The 13,744-nt window shown below is 45.2% G+C and overlaps 1 protein-coding gene and 1 long non-coding RNA gene across 7 annotated transcripts in view; both read right to left on the minus strand.

The window, feature by feature from the left end:
• Positions 1-13,744, minus strand: part of ENTREP2 (endosomal transmembrane epsin interactor 2) — a 466,535-nt gene that overhangs the window by 287,532 nt on the left and 165,259 nt on the right. The window lies entirely within an intron of this gene.
• On the minus strand, positions 2,441-13,233 carry LOC105497508 (uncharacterized). 2 transcript variants are annotated; one of them, XR_011606227.1, is made up of 4 exons: positions 11,224-13,233; positions 10,973-11,064; positions 7,368-7,530; positions 2,441-7,277 (listed from the first exon to the last, which is right to left on the minus strand). It is a non-coding gene; the product is annotated as an uncharacterized lncRNA (long non-coding RNA). The 2 variants fall into 2 exon arrangements; XR_011606226.1 differs by having other exon boundaries at positions 12,102-13,228.

Here is a 13,744-nt window from a genome sequence, read left to right on the forward strand (position 1 = left end):
CATTTAGAAACCAGGAAATATGAAAATGCAGCTGTCAGTCATCCCTAAGGCTGGCCAAATAAAAGGCTTTAAATAGAGTCATGGATCCCCAGCGCCACAGGCAACAACATTCACTGCACAGAGAGGCAGTGGAATTTGCAGCATCGAGGATGTGCTGGTCGGCTGATGAGATCTGCCCACTTTGAACTTGCTCTCAACTGACATACCCAGATCTGTTTTCACATCAGCTGTCAAAATGATAGTTCTCCTGCATACTATGCCTGCACTGTTAATAGCTATCTATCTATCTATCCATCCATCCATCCACTCATCCATCATCTATCTATCTTTCCATCCATCCATCCATCCATCCATCCATCCATCCATCCATCCATCCATCCATCTTGAGATGGGGCGTTGCTCTGTGGCCCAAGCTGGAATGCAGTGGTGCAATCTTGGCTCACTGCAGCCTGGACCTTTCAGGCTCCAGCAATCTTCCTGCCTTAGCCCCACAAGCAGCTGGGACCATAGGCACACACTACCACACCTGGGTAATTTTTACAATTTTGTAGAGACAGGGTCTCACTATGTCCCCAGGGCTGGTCTTGAACTCCTGGTCTCAAGTAATCATCCCACCTCAGCCTCCTAAAGTGCTAGGATCATGGGCATAAGCCACCATGCCTAGCCAATATTTAATTTTTGAATTTGGGAATCCCACACTAGAGCTGGCATTTTGTACTTACATGGATACTCTCTATGACATGTAACCCATTAAAAACGTCATCTGCTTTGCTGGTTGCAGTCCTTCCTCCCTCTGTCCTAATTCTGACAGGATCTGGTAGGAGGGACAAATCTGTCTGTGGCTGAAACCTATGGACAGCCATGAGCTGAAACTGCGGACCCCGTAGTTCTCAAAGGAATGCAGAGAAGCAGGTATGGAATGCCAATAGGACTGCACAATGCCCGATCCGGGCCGGCATGAGGGCACCTCCATGATGGGGTGAGGATGAGGGAAGGAGTCCCAGTTCAAGAAGCCGTTACCAAAAGGTGCTCCTAGCAAGCCAGGTGGCTTCATTCACCCATGCCTGACGTAGAGCCACCCACGTACCCCATCTGTACAACAGGGCTGGGCGCAGACTTCCAAACACCTACTGAACCTTTACTTCCTCTGAAACCCAGAAGCCTGTGTTACTGACCTCAACCACCACGTACGTACCATTGTCTCTAAGGAGAAATCAATTCGTGGGGGAAATCCTGGGAATGGAGGAAGCGGGAACAAGAAAGTGGGAAGTGGGGAGAGGCGAGAAGGCTTTCTCTCTCAGAAGGTGAGTCAGAGATACCACCTGCCTCCCCCATTGATAGAAGGCTCCTCCCGTGGCTGGCTCCACCCATCCTGCCAGCCTCAGTTCAAAGGCCACAGGCTCGGAGAGGCCCCTGCTGGGCCCCCTGTCCACAGCACAGCCCTGGCCCCTCTCGATGGCCTTGCAGTTGTATCTCAAACACGTATCTCTGTATGAAACGGTTTCCTTATTTTTTGCCTGCTCCAGGACTTGTACTCGCCAGGCAGAGGCCTGCTGTGTCTTCTCCAAAGCAGCATCTCCAGCTCCCAACACAGGCCTGGCCCACAGCAGGGACTATGATCATTATGAATGCACTGAGAGGCCAGGCACAGTGGCACATGCCTGTAATCGCAGCTACTCGGGAGGCTGAGGCAGGAGAATCGCTTGAACCCAGGAGGCAGGCAGAGGTTGCAGTGAGCCAAGGTTGCGCCACTGCACTCCAGCCTGGGCAACAGAGCGAGACTCCATCTCAAAAACAAACAAACAAAAAGAATGCATTGAGAGATGGATGGGGGAAGGATGGGAGGAAGGAGGGAGGAACAGAGGTACACCCATCACCCGGTAAAACAAGGCCTAATCTGACCTAGATTTAATTTTCCTGGAGACCACCCCCTCCCCCAAAAAGGGCCAATGACTCACTCTGAAAGGCAGTGTCCGATGAAACTGTGCTAGAGATCCTCACGGTTAGCAGGTTCCTGGTCTTACTGACACAGCTCCAGTGAACTCCCACCCTCCCCGATGTCTTTCTGGTAACTCCTTTGTACAGAGCTACCCAAAGCTGGCTTCTGCTGCTTGCCCCAAATATACTCTATTCCAGGAGCATGGATTCAGGGTTGTTGAGGCACACTGCAGGCCCAAACTGTTTTCAAGCTTTACATCTGGGCACTCTACCTGTTCAATCCTCACAAGGACCTAAAGAGGGAAATGCAATTACAATCTGGTATTCTAAGGATACCAGTGGCCGGGTTACATAACCCCGGGTAAAATCACATTGACAATTAACAGAGGAGCCTGGGTTTACACCCAGGCCGTCAATTTCCCTCCTGCGTGCCACGCTGGCCCCTGCAGGTATGGTTTATCATGATAAGTAAAGAATCTTATATAACTTACGTTTTTTATGAATCTAAAATGTTGATGAAACAGGTCTGCGTGGACTAGGATCCACCTGTGTCATTTTGAATCTTGTACAACTGTCAGACTACGCTTTGAATCATTCTCCTAAAAATATAATTTTATTTTAAATTATATTTAAATTAATTAAAAATATAATTTTATAACTTGCCCTGGAGACATTTTACAGACATGCTTTTAGCAAAAATATAACCCACAAAATAAAAGTCACTTTGTGAAACGCTCTCCCAAAATTTATATAACACACATAACCATTTTTCTTAAAATTATTTTTAGATCTAAGCAATGGTAAACTCATTAGTCTGATCATAATATGATGTTATACTCCCTGGCATCTGCAAACACAGAACACAGAGAACTCAGCTTGAGGAAAAACAGTAAGCAAATTAAAAAGTAAAACAAAATCTTAGCCTATGTTCACACATGCAAAATTTAAATGACAATTTTTATAGGGGAAAGGAGTGGGAGGTGGAGGCAAAGAGATCAGTCCATTTGCCTCTCATTCCAGGTCTAAGAACCCTCATTTTCTATTCTTCAAATTAATGAATGAACACAAGACCACTCTGATGAGGAAGTCTGAAATAATGGAAACGCGCTGGCATTTGCATTCCCTTTCAATGTGAACAGGCTATTTTGATAGTCAGCAAAACCACGACAAATTGCCTGAGATTTCATCCTTTGTTGCTCTAAAATGGCTCTCTGGCCGTAGGATGCCTTATCACTGCAAAAGGCACTTACCTTTAAATAGGCAGGCAAAGTGGATTGTGTTAAATATGAAATTAGCGACATGTTCTCTCAATGCATGGAGTCTAATTCTAATTTAAAAGACTTCTGCTCATTTCAGGCAATGCCTGTTCCTTCATGTTTATAAATTCAATTCCAATTTTCTGCAATTCAAATAAATCCCACCTCCAGCCCTGGGTTTTGGTCCCACCCACCTCTGCCCCAGGCACTGGGCTCAGCCTCCCAGGCCCTCTTCCTGCCCCGCACACCTGCCCTGTCTGAGCTCTTGAGCATGGGTCTGTGCTGCCTAGGAGGCTCCTCGCCAGGTTTCCACATCACAGATGCCGCGTCGCCATCCTGGCCTGGGCTTAAACATTATCTCCTCCCAGTGGCTTGGCCTGAAGAACTGCTCTGATGTCTTCTTCCCCACATTTGCACCATGTTTGATTATCTCACTCTCTCTGGTTAGTGCTGTTCCCATCTGACCCTCTCCCCAGCACTGCGAGCTTTGCTGGGAGCAGGACCCTGGGTCCCCAGTGCACACTGGGGGAATCCAGCCGCAGCTGGTGACTGAGGCCGCAGGAGCCCACGCCCAGGGCAGTGCCCCTGACCAGCAGCAGGAAACAGCACGGCAGCCCACACCTACAGGGCCTGGCAGACTCCTCTGTCCCAGCGCAGCTTCACCCCTCTCCACCTCCCCCAGCTCCCAGCCGCAGCCTCCCCAGACCCTGGGATCCACACAGCTGTGAGGAGCCCTTGGCTCTCCCTGCAGGCCTGGAGTTGGCCGGCTCCACTGCTGGTCCAGCCCTGGCTCCTGCCTCTGGCCTCACTACTGGGCATCTACCCCCAAGAGGCACCGGGTATAATCACCTATTCCCTACCTGCTCATCGCACCCCCACCTCCATCTGCAGGCCTCTATCACGGCGTAAGCCTCCCCTGGGTAAAGTTCTCCATGAGCTTAAGAGGCATCTTTTTTACAACTGAATCCCAGCACAAACAGGTCTCAATCACACCACTGCCCTGTCAGGAGCGAAGGAACCTGCCTGGGTCAGCCCCTGACGGTCCTGGCACTCTGTGCACCGGACCCAGTCCCAGCACCCGTGGCCGTGACTGTCTCCTCCCCGCAGCATCACGGGTGGGCGAGTTCTAACCTAGGAGGGTAGGTCTCAGCCAACCTCAGTTCACTGCGTCTTCAGGTTACATTTCATTGTAGTGAATACTCAGAATGAATCATGCAATGAAGGGCTGTGCCCTGTTTCAAGGGGACCACAGGTGCCCTTTCCGGTCTGCTCCTTTCCTTTTTGAACTAATGGTAGAAAATTCCCTTTACCCTTAGAAACAACTCCAACAGCGATTTAGCTACATTTTATTCTTCAGGCTGCTCATAGTAATTCACATATCCATGAGAAAAAGACCAATTTACTTAATGGTACAAATCTTACTCCCCATCACATAACACAGCTGGTTAAAAATGCATTCTTTCAAGCCAAGATGAAATAATTCCCAGAATGTCCCTTTTAGTCAAATTTGGCTCTTGACAAGTCTAGAGAGAATCCCGATAACAGGCTTCAAAGGCTGCCCCCGGCCCCCGCTGGCAGCTGGTAGGGATTCCAGCAGGAGAAGCCTCCCGAGACCCCTTCTCTGCCACTGGCTCAAGGGGGTCTCAAGGTCTCCCAGACACCAAACACAGACTCCTCCACAGAAAAAAAGAAAACACAACTACCTTCTGGCCCTAGGATCTGTGCATTCTCCTTTCCTAAAGCGAACCGCCCTCATCCTCCCATAAAGAACCAAAAGGCACGTCATTCACCTGAATGACTACACCACCAACCCTATTACTCTATTCCCATGCCCTGCTGATATGTATTTGTTGCTGTAAGACTTCTTACTACCCAGCACTACATTGTCGATTTGTTTGTCTGTCTACCTTCTGTCTATCCTAGAGAATGCGAGCTTAGAGTGTACAACAGTACCTACAAACAGATGACCAAGGAAATCTGCTGAATGAACTAATGACTATTGTGGTTACCGTGGCTCTAGCTGGCATGTCAGTTTAGAATATATCTTGAGTTTTAGGAATTCAGGAATTCCCCGTAATCTTTCAAAGGGGTCATGGGGCTTCCCTGATTGCAGAATTCAGCAATTGATGAGCGAGTAGCTGTGCATTTCATTGCTTCTGCTTTGGAAGAGACTGTTGTTCTGTAATAGGTATGTTATTCATTAAGCCTTTCAAAAAGATGTTCCCTGGTGCATAGGTCAACATTGCAAATTGTTTCCTTCGCCTTCCTAAACAAGCCTCACGTAAGAAGCTATGTGATTGCTTGATGTTTGGGTGATTAAAACCACATCCTTGCCTTTCCTCAGCATCCTTTCACCTGTTCAGTGTCCCACACTAATCCACAGCTGTGCAATGTATCATAAATCAGGCTAAGCGTCTCTGGAAGGATCATGTGCTACAAATTACAGAACATCCAGATCACCCAGACACATCCACGTGGTGCAAAATAAACCACGAAGGAGAAAAGAATCTCGCTCCCACGGGTTTGCCCTGAAGCATACATGACATACATACGTAGAGCATACATGAATGACCAAACCACCTCCACTGGAGTTAAACCTTACAGCCCATCCATGTTCCTCAAGCAGAGATCAGAGGACACTGGGGCAGGGCAGGGCAGTGGCAGTGCACACTGAGTCTCACGAAGCTTGAGAAACAATGCCTTAGATGGTGAAAAAAGTCTTGTGTTAAAAATTAACGTTTCAAAATGGCATTTTGGCGAAACAAACAATAAGAAAGCATGGCAGACCATGGCCCAAGTGTTAGGCAGACTCCAAAACTGGAGTTTCTCAAAATGGGAGTTTGTGGCTCCCAGGGAATCTCCACTATGATCCAGGTTGAAAAACTGCTCTAAACCCAGTGAGACTTGTTTCCTGCAACTATTTAATTATGGTCCATTTCGAGAGTACTGGACAGCTGTTTTCCATTCCTCCCCATTTCCCCCTCTTCCCTATCCCCCTCCTGGCTGCTCCCTATTAACTCCACCCTGCTTGACAAACATGTGTTTGATTCTTTCAGTGACTTTTCCCTCCCATTTTCTTTTTTGGAAAGTCTCCCTTTGTCTGGCATTTGTGTTTTTAAGACAGTAAAAAACGTGAGCTCAGAGATCTGCTGCCACTCTGTGCTCCCCAGTGTCTCCGGGGTAGGAGCGGTCTTCCCAGTCTGCAAACCCTCAAAGGGAAAGAAGTAATAAAAATTTCAAATGAGAAAACCCTCCTAAAGAAGCAGCTGAAGCCAGATTTTGGTCCATCTACCCGGTACTCCCAGGACTAAGCAGCGGGGACCACGCTTGACCAGCGTAGTGCATTCTGGGTAATGCTTGGGGCAAGTTTTCAGCACTGCTTGTTTAATTTTTATGTTTGTTAATATCCTTTTGGGGGGATGATAGAACTTACCCAAGCCTTCAAACCATCTTTCTAGTGTAGTTTTATAAATTGTTATCTGGTTCTAATCAAACTCTATGGGAGGAAAAGAAAGGTGGACATAAAAATAAGGCCCTTGGATTCTTTCAAGTGAATATTGCTGCATATCTATATATAGAGATATATATACACACATACACATTATGTACACACACACACACACATATGTGCATATATATACACACACACAAAATGTAAATGGAACTGTAAAGATGCTCTTTCACTGTGGCTGAAAGTAAGTATCACATCTGAGTAAGCAATTCATCCCAGTTTGCCTTGGAGTTTCCGGTTTTAGCGCTGGAAGACCTCCATCCTGGGAAGTCCTTCAGTCCTGGTTGCTCACCCTATTTTCATGAAACATGAGCGAACCATCAAGCCCTTTGCTACTGATGAGTCAACCAATGCACTAGAGCAGCCAATGGCGACGAAGCTAGATCTGGGATCTCGGCAAAGTAGAACCCAGGTGTACAAGGAATGATCCCATCTGGTGATTTCTCTCCTGGGGTGAGAATATGTGGAGTTCCTGCCATTCGATCGGGCAGGAGTTCAGATGTTGGAGATCTTGCCATTTGTCATTTTCTCGACAATGTCAGGAATAATATTGTAAAACACCTGACACTGACCTGGAGAAGAAAAATGTAGCTGTTGGATTCATGTGTAACATACTCAGATTATCTTTTCTATGTTAGCCATACTCCATAGGTCTTGTCTACCTGCAAAGAGCCCTGGGTTCCATCGCTGAGGAAGCACTCTACACACCCTGCAGAGGACACGGCCTTCCTGAAGGAAAATCGCACTGCCCCGCTGGCACTGGGGTCAATCGTTTTTCAATCGTTTTTAAACTTTAAGAGAACTGTTTATTCCCCAAAGATATTCCTATGCAGAATCGAATATATAAAACAGACAAAAGCGTTTTGTGAGCAGAGATTTCTTTTATAAGTTCAGATTTAAAATATGTATTACGTATTCAGTCAAGAGAACAAAACGGTTGGAAACTGGCATTATAGAGGGCAGCTGAAGTCATAATAGCCTACAAAAATCATCTACTTCTAAATTTAATTTTGGCTGCCCAGTATCAAGAAGATTCTGAAAACAGGTTTTACTTTGTAATTTTAGGACACCCTCAAATGAAATCAATTCAGAAGCTTGAAAACAAAATGCAAGGGAACATTGATGTCAACGCTGAATCATGAAGAGAAATCAATAAATGACTTATCCATGTGTTTAAATATTAATTACTTGGAAGAAAATGTTTTTCAAACATATCTGTAACATTATGGGATTTCCAATGATGTTATATTTTTAAGTATCAATCCAGTCTTTAGACAAAATTTTAAATGGTCAAATTTACTTTGTTTTCCATGCTGACCCCTACCTCATGTCCAAGAACTCAGAAGGCCCAAAAAGATCAAATGGACAGGAGGTAGAGGTCAAACAAAAATGACAATACAACTTCCTGCTTAAACATTAAATTGTCTTTTAGACGTTACATTCCACTTCATTAATTATCCAAAACTGAAGCCCATGAAGCTGTCCCTGACCTTTCCCATCCCTTCCGAACATCTCCCACTAGTGCAAAAGGCCAATGAAGAATCAGGTCACTGAAAAGCAATGATGGCTTTTTCCAGTAAACAATGATTTCTTAAAGCCTAAAGTCTACAATGGATGGTAAAGCTTTCTCTATCAAGTACATAAGCCAAAGGCTCACATTTAAAGGAAAAAACAAAAAACAAAAAAAAACCTACAATATTGTTGCAACTAGCTATAAAATGTAAAAATTTAAAGAGTAAACATCTACATTACTAAAATAAGCTGATATTTAGATTCTAAGAGGAGATCAGTAACCATGCTCAAAATGATCCTAAAAACACTGTCTTCTATCAATTGGCCTGTTTTAAAAGTAACAGAACACTTTATATAATATTCCATCTCCAACTTCTCTTCTCATTCACCATTCTGAAACTAGACTGAGAAGTTGGCTAATTAATAAAATCACCCCTTTCCACTCGCTCTTGATTATCCTTCATCAGGGTCATGTTTGTACTTCTCTTGTCGATTGTAATCATTTATTTGAAACAGTGTCTCAGCGGTTCATTAGCTCTTCATTAGTGCCTGTACGTTGGATAAAATGTGCTTGAATTTCCAAAGTAAATGCAAATCCCCTTGGTACTCCAGCAAGGACGTGAATCCCAGAATATTTTCAAGTAAGACGGTTCCAATCAGAACTTCACTCTAGTGGGAAAAGTGGTGTCCTCCTGAATGGCAGAGAACTCACACTCCCATCCAGTCCTGAACATCAATTCTGAAAATGACCATCACAGTTTGCCTTCATCTTCGACCTGACCTTGGTATGCAGGGATGTCAGTTACTTAATTAGAAACAAGGAGTACAAGTCAAAAGAATTCAACACAAATTTTAAAAGCCAATGTATTAGCTACTCAGTAAGTTAAAAATAAGGCTGCCAGGACCCCACCCGGAGAGTCAAACTCAGCAGCTCCAGCCTTGAACACAAGAGCAGCACAACCTTGAACACAAGAGACCTGGATCTGCATCCTGCCTCCGGCCCTTGGCAGCTGTGTTGACCTACACATCACAAGCTGAGCTTGGTGTTTATATTTTCAAAACAGGAAAGATGATCCACAGCCCCAAGACTGGGATGGAGATCACAGAAATAATGAAGGGGAAGTGCCTTGCACTGTCCCCAACACATAGCAGGCCTCCACCAATGACCACTTTACAAAGATCACAGATGCAGCTTCCCCAGTGTTAAAAGTATGTCCTCAGTGGACAGTCAAAATGGACTCCCCGTGGCTAACTGATGTGTGCAAAGTTAAAGCAGAACCAGATGGCCACAGATGGGTGAGGGAAAGGTCATGTTCTCTGTGTTCTCAGAAATATATTGTAAAAGTGTCCCAGGACCTCCCTTTCTGCCACCCAGTCAAACCAGTTCCTGTTGTCAGTGCTGAAACAGACTGCAGCTCACCACCCACAGACCCCCTGAGGCCAGCCCACAAAGAGAGACTTGTGGTGTTCTCCTTAAAGGCCATCCAACCCAGCCCCTGCATCTGAACCCCCAGCTATCCTGTGGTTTGTACCTTTATGACCTTCTACCCACAGTCTCTCCTTGGAGTACACTTTTGTTTTGTGCCGAAAGCTGTATCTCCCAATCTGCAGATTGCTGTTAGAAAATAAAGTTCTCCTTTTGCCTCCACAGATCTCACTGTTCTTTTGTTAACAACCTTAAGGGAAGATGGAATTGGAAGATTCAAATGCATGCCATGAGACAGAGGAACAGGTCAAACAGGTTAAACAGAAACACACATGAAACAAGGTTACGTACTGACCAGTTGAGGAAAATGAGGCCAGAGGCAACAGGAACTTAACCATGTACATGTATATTTCCCCTGAAGGCAATGGCTCAGTATTCACTAACTGAGTATTCGTGATGACTTCATAAAAGAAAACTGCTGCAAATGATGAGAACTGACTATACATATATTTCCTAGTTCTGACCGTAAGAGAGCATAGAAGCAATGATACCCAATACTAAGGAGCTCAACTAGCACCCTGGTTTTCTAATACCATTCTCTGATAAAAGGAGAAACGCATAAGCAGCTGATGATAGGGGCAGGGAAAGCATCAGAATGTAAGATGAACCAGGAGCATTTTATAGTGCTAGAAAATTAGAATTACAAAAAATAAATAAATAAATAAAATAAAAATAAAACACCACAGTAGAGGGTGGGAGAAGATGGGAAAACTGAGTGTCAAAAGGAAGCAGGAACCAAATGGCCAAAGGTTGAATAACTTGAGCAACAAAATAAATACCCACACTATTGAATTACAACCTAAAGACCAAAATAAATAGACAAGAGTCTATATTAATGTCGCAATGACTAAATTAACAATGGAGGAAGAGATCAATTTTCCTTAAAGAATAATTCCAAATCAGAAATGTGAAAAACGAAGGAGGGAAATAGAAAGTGACCCCTAGAACATCACGGTGATTGCTGCTGAGCCCAGATCCACTCTGGAATGCTAACACCAGTGCTTGAAATTTTAAAAGGAAACAGGATATTTGCATGGTCTGGAAGTATCTCCCCCAGAGTATTTATTAATCACTATGGCTTTAACTCATGTCTACTAATTCTTTGACACACTCTCCTCCAGGAGGCAAAGCTTAATCCTCCTCCTCTTGAGTGTGGGCTGAACTGAGTGACCGGCTTCTAAAGAGGAGTAAGGGAGGGGAAAGACGGTGACTTCACAGAGGAGACACCTGGCAGACACCAGCCTGGCCAGGTGATCAAGGTTAACTCACCAGTAGTAAGTCACATGTTGACATCATGATATGATGTGATGAGGGGGGTACCTCACCTGTGCGGTGGTCTTCCTCAAATTCGTAACTCCAGTCTAACAATAAGAAAACATCAGACAAACCCAAATTGAAGGATATTCTACAAAATACCTGATCCGTATACTTCAAAGTGTCAAGGTCATGAAAAACAAGGAAAGAATAAGAAACTGAGATTAGAGGAGATTCAAGAGATATGATTAAATGAAACATGGTACCCTGCATAAAAAGACCATTAGTAGAAAAACTGGTGAAATCCCAAAAGTCTGTAGTTTAGTTATTTTTAGTTTTGACAAATGTATGATGGTTCCAGGAGATGCTGATTTTTGAACAACTCTCCGCTTCCGTGTTAAATGACTAACACAGTAGTCCCCTCACTTCCTTTTCCGGTTCTAATGCCAGATACCAGCCAAAGCACATCATTTTGCATCGTTCTACACGTGGGGAAATATTTTTCATTCTGCATATAATAGAATAGTATGCATTAATCAAAACATTTTCTGCAATAGCCTTGAGTTAACTTTTCACCTATAAAATTACAACCCTCACCTTCCAACACTAGCATGAAGAAAATGGTGACTCCCAGGTTTCCACGTCTCACTGGAGAAAACCACAATTAACATCACCACAAATATCTAGTTTCCAACGTTAGCTCAGCTGCCATTCTGTGTGTTCCTGTTCCTCAGTCATACTCAGTTCACCCGTGGTTCCTGTCCTGCCTCTCACCACCAGGTCGGCAGGGCCCAGGATGACAAGGGGCCTCCTTGCCTCTTCGGCTGTCACCATCCTCAGCCTCAGGGCTGCCATCATCGCTCTCCCTCCTTTTCCTGAATCCCAGCGCCACTGGCTCCTCCAGGGCCCCCGCCAGGGGTTATCCCCTCCCCTGCCTCCACTCTGTCTCTATGCAGTCCTCCCTCCCATGAGCAAACGCACCCACACTGTCTCCCCATCCCAAAAAAGAACCTTCCTCAGTTCCTCAAAACATTAAACACACAATGACCATATGATCCAGCAATTCCACTTCTGGGTGTATACCCAAAAGAATGAAAGAAGGGAGAGGCATGTGTACCCCCACGTTCACGGCAGCATTACTCACAATCGTGAAAAGGTGGAGGCAAACCAAGTGTCCATCCACAGATGCGTGGGTTGACAAAATGGAGTCCATCCACGGATGCGTGGATTGACAAAATGGAGTCCATCCACGGATGCGTGGATTGACAAAATGGAGTCCATCCACGGATGCGTGGATTGACAAAATGGAGTCCATCCACACAATGGAGTGTTATTCAGCCTTAAAAAGAAAGGAGATTCAGACACGTCTCACAACATGGATGGACCTTGAGGACACTGTGCTGAGCAAAATAAGCCAATCACAAAAGGGCAAATATGTGCGACTCCACTTCTGTGAGGCCCCTATGGTAGTCAAATTCTTAGAGACAGAAAGTAGAGTGGTGGTTGCCAGGGCCTGGGGAGATGGGGGAATGTGGACTTCGCCTTGAATGGTGAATGGATACAGAGTTTCAGTTGGCGAAGATGAAAAGCGTTCTGTGGATGGATGGTGGTGGTCATACTAAGGTTACTAATAATCCCCCAAATGCCCGATTCCATCACCCATTCTCAGAACTCCATGGCATCTGACACTGCTCACCAACTTCTACAGTAGTAAGCCCGCTGCGCCCCGGCTGTTGTTCTGCAAGTGTTGAGGGACAGTTATGTGTGTGTGTGCGTGTGTGTGAATATATGTTATGAATTATACTGGGTGTGCATTTATGTACATATATACATATAGACAATATTTTTATAATTCCACTTACTGAACATCTACTACCATTACCAGATATTACACAAGTATTTACATTCATCATCCCATATAATTCCCCCCAAAAAGCCCTGTATTGCTTCCTGACTCCATCTACACCACCAGCAGTTTTTTCTTGGTTTCTTTGCTGGCACCATCATATGGTGGAGTCCTTGAGGTTCTGTTCCTCCTCATCTGCCCGGGTGAACTCATGCACTTCCATGCCTCACCGCCATCTCTGTGGTGATGGCTGAGTCTTCCTTTCCAGCCCAGGCCCGTCTGCTGAGCTCCAGACACCACACCCATGTGTCCACCCAGCATTTCCCATGAGCCTCTCAGAGTCAGGACAGCCAATACCAACCCCGTTCTCTCTCCATCCCTCCCTCCCAATTCCACTCCAGCATCTATGCGCCTTGTTTTATAACTGTGTTGCTGTTGTCCCCCTGAAGCACCGAGGGAAAGGAAAAGCCTCCTCACTAGGATTCCTAATGGAAGCGTTTGCACACAGTGACGCTCCTAGCACAGACCCCTTGTTAATAGATGGGTAGGAAGCACCAGGAACAGAGTATGTTCAAAGTCAGATAAGCGTTGTAAAAACTGGTATGGGATCAGAGTGGAGATCATTTTCCAAACCAACCATCCGAACCACCCCGTGGCCATCTGGGTAAAGACTGGGTTCTGCCTCCAGCAAGCTACTCTGACTTGGGAAGACCGTGTGCAACTATCTTTGAGAAACACAGCCACATGCTCCTTGGCTGGAAATGATCAGAGGCTCTAAGGAGTGTAAAAAGGGAGCACAACCCTGATTCTAATTTTTCTTCTTGGAGAAATCATGTTTTATTTTTCGTATCAAAGATGGGGAGCTCTGTGGGCAGAGTACTCTGCCGAGAACCAGTTCTGTTCTGCAACTTGTCCCAGTCATCAGGAAAACACGTGTTCCA

The sequence above is a fragment of the Macaca nemestrina genome, chromosome 7, assembly GCF_043159975.1.
Source record: "Macaca nemestrina isolate mMacNem1 chromosome 7, mMacNem.hap1, whole genome shotgun sequence".
Lineage (NCBI taxonomy): Eukaryota > Metazoa > Chordata > Mammalia > Primates > Cercopithecidae > Macaca > Macaca nemestrina.